This window comes from Arachis ipaensis, chromosome B3 (genome assembly GCF_059453495.1).
Source record: "Arachis ipaensis isolate K30076 ecotype BB chromosome B3, ASM5945349v1, whole genome shotgun sequence".
Taxonomy (NCBI): Eukaryota; Viridiplantae; Streptophyta; class Magnoliopsida; order Fabales; family Fabaceae; genus Arachis; species Arachis ipaensis.
The window spans coordinates 82143271-82149034 of NC_142438.1; the positions used below are offsets into that span (position 1 = coordinate 82143271).

The 5764-nt window shown below is 42.1% G+C and overlaps 1 non-coding gene across 1 annotated transcript; it reads right to left on the reverse strand.

Moving 5' to 3' along the window:
• Window positions 1–2774: 2774 nt before the first annotated feature.
• Window positions 2775–2881, reverse strand: LOC148571340 (small nucleolar RNA R71). The gene has a single exon (XR_015880313.1). It is a non-coding gene; the product is annotated as a small nucleolar RNA R71 (small nucleolar RNA).
• Between the last annotated feature and the right edge of the window lie 2883 nt (window positions 2882–5764).

Below are 5764 nucleotides of genomic sequence, written 5' to 3' on the forward strand. Positions count from 1 at the left end.
TTAACTATGTTAACGTGGAAGCTAACGTGGAAGAGAAGTAGAACTCCAACGTTAGTGGTAAAAGTAAGTGCCACTAACGTTCCAAAAGGGGCAATTGGCCACGTTAACTTAGTTAACGTGAGCTCTAACGTGGAAGAAGAAGATGATGCCAACGTTAGTGACACTCACCTTTGTAACTAACGTTGGACTAAGCCCATATTGGCTACGTTAAAAGCCACGTTAACCTAGTTAACGTGGACTCTAACATGGAGGGAGCAAGAATCACCAACGTTAGTGACACTCACCTTTGTCACTAACGTTGGATTGAGCCACTATGAGCCACATTAGTTGCCATGTTAATTACATTAACGTGGAAGCTAACGTGGAGAAGAGGGATGATGAGCCAACGTTAGTGACACTCACCTTTGTCACTAACGTTGGAGATGGCTATCAATACCACGTTAGAAGTCACGTTAACCTAGTTAACGTGAACTCTAACGTAGGAAGTAAGGGCGTTCTGAAGCGTTAGTGACAAAGGTAAATGTCACTAACGCTCTCGAAGATTTGGCAAGCCTACGTTAAAGGCCACGTTAACTATTCTAACGTGAACTCTAACGTAGGGAGAAAGGGGTACTCTCAACGTTATTGAAAAAGGTAAACCCCAGTAACGTTTGTGAAGGGCCAAGGGTCAACATTAGTGGTCACGTTAGTGCCACTAACGTTGAAGTTAACGTGGACCACTTTGGGTTAGGAACGTTAGTGAAAAAGGTGATTGTCACTAACGTTCTCAACCCCACATTTTCACTTAACGTTAACACCATTAATGCCCTAAGCTAAAGTCCCTGCCTACTTCACACTTTCTCTGCAAGTAAAGCTGAGCCCACTGAAGAAGATAACTGCTTCAACTCAAGATCCAAAGGCCCACATCCAAGACTTAAAGAATCAACTGGAAGATCAGAAGAGTAGTATATATAGGAGTAGCTTTGAACTAGAGAGGGGAGCTTTTGGGGCATTATTAGAATTACTCTCTGTATTTTACTTTCTCTGCACTTCTAGTTTAACTTTCAGATTGTACTCTCCACCTTTGCTTTCCATTCCCAGAGCTGTGAACAACTAAACCCCTTTCATTGGGTTAGGGAGCTTTGTTGTAATTTGATGAATCAATAATAGTTTTCATAATCCTTCTTCTTTCTTTTCTCTTGATTTTACTAGAAAGCTTTCAATCTTCATCTAATTGAGTAGTTATCTTGGAAAAGAAGCTATTCATACTTGGATCTCTTCTGAACCTTGGAAAAGGGATGAAGAGATCATGCTAGAAATGTTTTCTCATGTTGGACCAAATTGGAGTTTGGGCGGATATGGTGACATATATTTCTCCCAATACTTTGATTTGGAAATATCTGTGGTATAATCAGTGACCACACTTCATCTCTTCTCATGAGCAATTAGACCAAGGAATTGGCTATTGATCTGATTTGAGAGATTGAATTACCAAGGAATTGGAATTCAATCACTTAAGATTGCCAGGGAGATCAATGAATGCATTGATTGAGGAAGAGATGAAAATGAACTTGATCCGGAGAATGCAACATCTCCTAAGCCCAATGAATTCCCCATTTCTGATCTTACCCATTCTCTTTACTTATTGCCATTTACTTTCATGCTAAACTTCCCTTCCCCATTTAAGATTCTGTAATTTACTTCCCGTCATTTATTTTCTGCTATTTACTTTCCCACCATTTAATTTCCTGCAATTCTCAACTCACTTTCTGCTTAGCTCAACTAGAACATTCTTCCAATTAAAGTTGCTTGACCAATCAATCCCTATGGGATTCGACCTCACTCTACTGTGAATTTTTACTTGACGATAATTCGGTATACTTACCGAAGGAAATTTGTTGAGCGACAAGTTTCCGTGCATCAAGTTTATGGCGCCGTTACCGGGGATTGATTTTGTATCAACAATGATTAAATTGGTGGATAACTAGATTGAGCATTTGTTTTTATTTTGTTTGATTTAAGTTCATTTGAGTAATTTACTTTCTGTTTAGCTATTTTCTTCCCTTTCCCCTACCCATTTTCTTAGTTGTTTGCAATTCAGTCACTAACCCACTAACTGTTTGATATATTGCATCACTTACACTAACAGCATTACTGTAGAAATTACTGTCTGCATCTATCTCTCTTGCTTTTGCTTTGTTGGTTGTATGACAGGTAGAAGAAGCGGGGCTTCAACTTCCTTTGATTCTGAACCTGAGAGGACCTTCCTTAGATTGAGGAGGGAAGCAAGAGGAAAGAGAGTAGTTGGTGCTGAGGAAGAGGAAGAGTACTTTGAACCAGACATGGAGGAGAATATGGAGAACCATCATGAAGAAGAGGCTCACAACCATGGCAGAGAAGGTCCAGCGCATCAGGCTGGACAAGAGAGAAGAGTTCTGGGTTCTTACATCAACCCAAATCCAGAAAACTGTGGAAGTAGCATCCAAAGGCCAACCATACATGCCAACAACTTTGAACTAAAGCCACAGCTCATCACCCTTGTTCAGAACAATTGTTCATTCGGAGGAAGTGTCCAAGAAGACCCCAATCAACATCTAACCACCTTCCTGAGGATATGCGACACTGTGAACTCTAATGGTGTTCATCCTGACACCTATAGACTACTTCTGTTTCCCTTCTCACTCAAGGACAAAGCATCTAAATGGCTGGAATCCTTTCCAAAGGAGAGTTTAGCAACTTGGAAAGATGTGGTGAACAAGTTCTTGGCAAGATTCTATCCTCCTCAACGGATCAACAGGTTAAGAGCTGAGGTACAAACATTCAGGCAGTAGGATGGTGAGACTCTATATGAAGCATGGGAGAGGTTTAAAGACTTGACAAGAAGATGCCCGCCAGATATATTCAATGAATGGGTGCAGTTGCACATCTTCTATGAAGGCCTTTCGTATGAATCAAAGAAGGCAGTAGACCACTCATCCGGGGGGTCTCTGAACAAGAAGAAGACCATTGAAGAAGCCATAGATGTCATTGAGACTGTAGCAGAGAATGACTACTTCTATGCTTCTGAAAGAGGAAATACTAGAGGAGTGATGGAGCTGAACAATGTGGATGCACTGCTAGCTCAAAACAAGATGATTACCAAGCAATTAGCTGACCTCACCAAGAAGATGGAGAGGAATCAAGTAGCAGCAATCACCACTTCAGCAGCAACCTAAGAAGGAGTGAATGAAGAAGCAGAGGGTGATCAAGAACAAGCCAACTACATTGGGAGTTCACCTAGGCAGAACCATGACCCATACTCCAAAACATATAATCCTGGTTGGAGAAACCACCCAAACTTTGGATGGGGAAATCAACAAGGCCAAGGCCAAGATCAGAGACGTCCAAACCCCAACAACACAACTCACCAACATGCCACACAGAGACCATATCAGCACCCACTTAACAACCCTTTTCAACATCCATATCAAAACCAAACTAGCCATTCTCATCCCTCCAATCTCAACTCACCATCACCATCCGAGGATAGACTCTCAAAGATTGAGACCCTACTCGAGAGCATATGTAAGGAGATTCAAGACAGTAAGATGTTCCGAGAAGAGGTGCGATCCAACATGCAGAATCAAGAGGCTGCCATCAAAAAACTTGAGACACAAGTTGGTTACCTACTCCAGCAAACTCCTGTTCATAACCTTGGTAGCAACATTGAGCCAAGCCCAAGGGAGGAGTGTCAAGCTATCACCCTCAGAAGTGGTAAGGAGTTGAAGGAGACCTCCAAGAAACCACAAGAGGGGGACTCAACTGAAAGGAAGGAGGAACAAGAGGAAGTTCAAGTTCCCATCTCCAATTCACGTAAAAGGGGAGAAGAGCTAAAGCCATATGTTCCAAGAGTCCCAGATCCTCAGCAATTGAGGAAAAAGGGGGATGACAGCTAATTCTCAAGGTTTCTAGAAATCTTCAAGAAACTGCAGATTAACATACCCTTTGCTGAAGCAATAGAGCAAATGCCGCTCTATGCCAAGTTCTTGAAGGAATTGATAACGAAAAAGAGAAGTTGGAAGAACAACGAAACAGTGATACTAACCGAGGAATGTATTGCCATCATTCAGCACAAGCTACCCCAGAAATTGAAGGATCCTGGGAGCTTCCAGATCCCTTGTATTATAGGAGAGATCACGGTAGAAAAGTCTCTGTGTGATTTAGGAGCCAGCATAAATTTGATGTCAGTAGCCATGATAAAAAAAAATGAAAATTGAGGAGGCCAAGCCAACAAAAATGGCCCTACAACTGGCAGATCGATCATTCAAGTTTCCTCACGGCATAGTAGAAGACTTGCTAGTGAAGGTAGGAGACTTTATCTTCCCAGCAGACTTTGTGGTGTTGGATATGAAGGAAGGAGCCAAAGCTTCTATCATTCTGGGCAGACCATTCCTAGCCACTGCTGGAGCTATCATTGATGTCCGGAAAGGTGAACCGACACTGAGGTTACACAATAAGAAGATGATATTCAATGTGTTCAAAGCCATGAGTTACCCACAAGAACCAATGGGAGAGTGTATGAGGTTGGATTCACTAGAAGATATAGCACAAGATACTCTCGAAGAGGAAGAATTTGAGGGTTTGACAGAAGAAGAGTCAGCTTCAAGCGAAGAGGTTACAGCAGCAGAGGTTCACATTCAAGGCACATTAGAAGGGAAGAGTGAAGGAAAGGAAGCACCCAAACTTGAACTCAAAACGCTGCCACCCACCCTCAAATATGCATACTTAGGGGAGAATGAAAGTTACCCAGTGAACATTAACTCAGCCCTCAGCCACAAGCAAGAAGAGGCACTACTCCAAGTGTTGCGAAAGCATAAGGATGCCATTGGATGGACCCTCGCTGACCTGAAAGGAATCAATTTGGCCATATGCATGCATAAGATATTGTTGGAAGATGATGCCAAACCATCCATTCAACCCCAAAGGAGACTGAATCCAGTCATGAAGGAAGTAGTACAGAAAGAAGTTATGAAGCTATGGCAGGGAGGGGTAATTTACCCGATCTTAGACAGCCCCTAGGTCAGCACCGTGCATGTTGTGCCAAAAAAGGGAGGAATCACTGTAGTCCCCAATGAGAAGAACGAATTGATCCCCACCAGGACCGTCACAGGATGGCGGATGTGAATAGACTACAGAAAACTGAATGAAGCTACAAGAAAAGATCATTTCCCTCTTCCATTCATGGATCAGATGCTGGAAAGACTTGCAGGACACGCATATTACTGTTTTCTCGATGGTTATTCAGGATACAATCAAATAGTGGTTGATCTGAGAGACCAAGAGAAAACCTCATTCACATGCCCATATGGAGTGTTCGCCTACAGGCGCATACCATTTGGGCTATGTAATGCACCTGTGACTTTCCAACGCTGCATGCTTTCTATCTTCTCAGATATAATAGAGAAATTCATTGAAGTTTTTATGGATGATTTTTCGGTATTCGGAGATTCCTTCCCTAGTTTCCTAAATCACCTGGCCCTGGTATTAAAAAGATGTCAAGAAACTAATTTGGTCTTGAACTGGGAGAAATGTCACTTTATGGTGATAGGAGGAATAGTTCTTGGTTATAAGGTTTCTAACCAAGGCATTGAAGTGGACAGAGCCAAGGTGGAACTCATTGAAAAATTACCTCCACCAAGTGATGTCAAGGCAATTAGGAGTTTTCTAGGGCATGCTGGCTTTGACAGAAGGTTTATTAAATATTTTTCAAAGATAGCCAAGCCCTTAAGTAATCTCCTTGTATCTG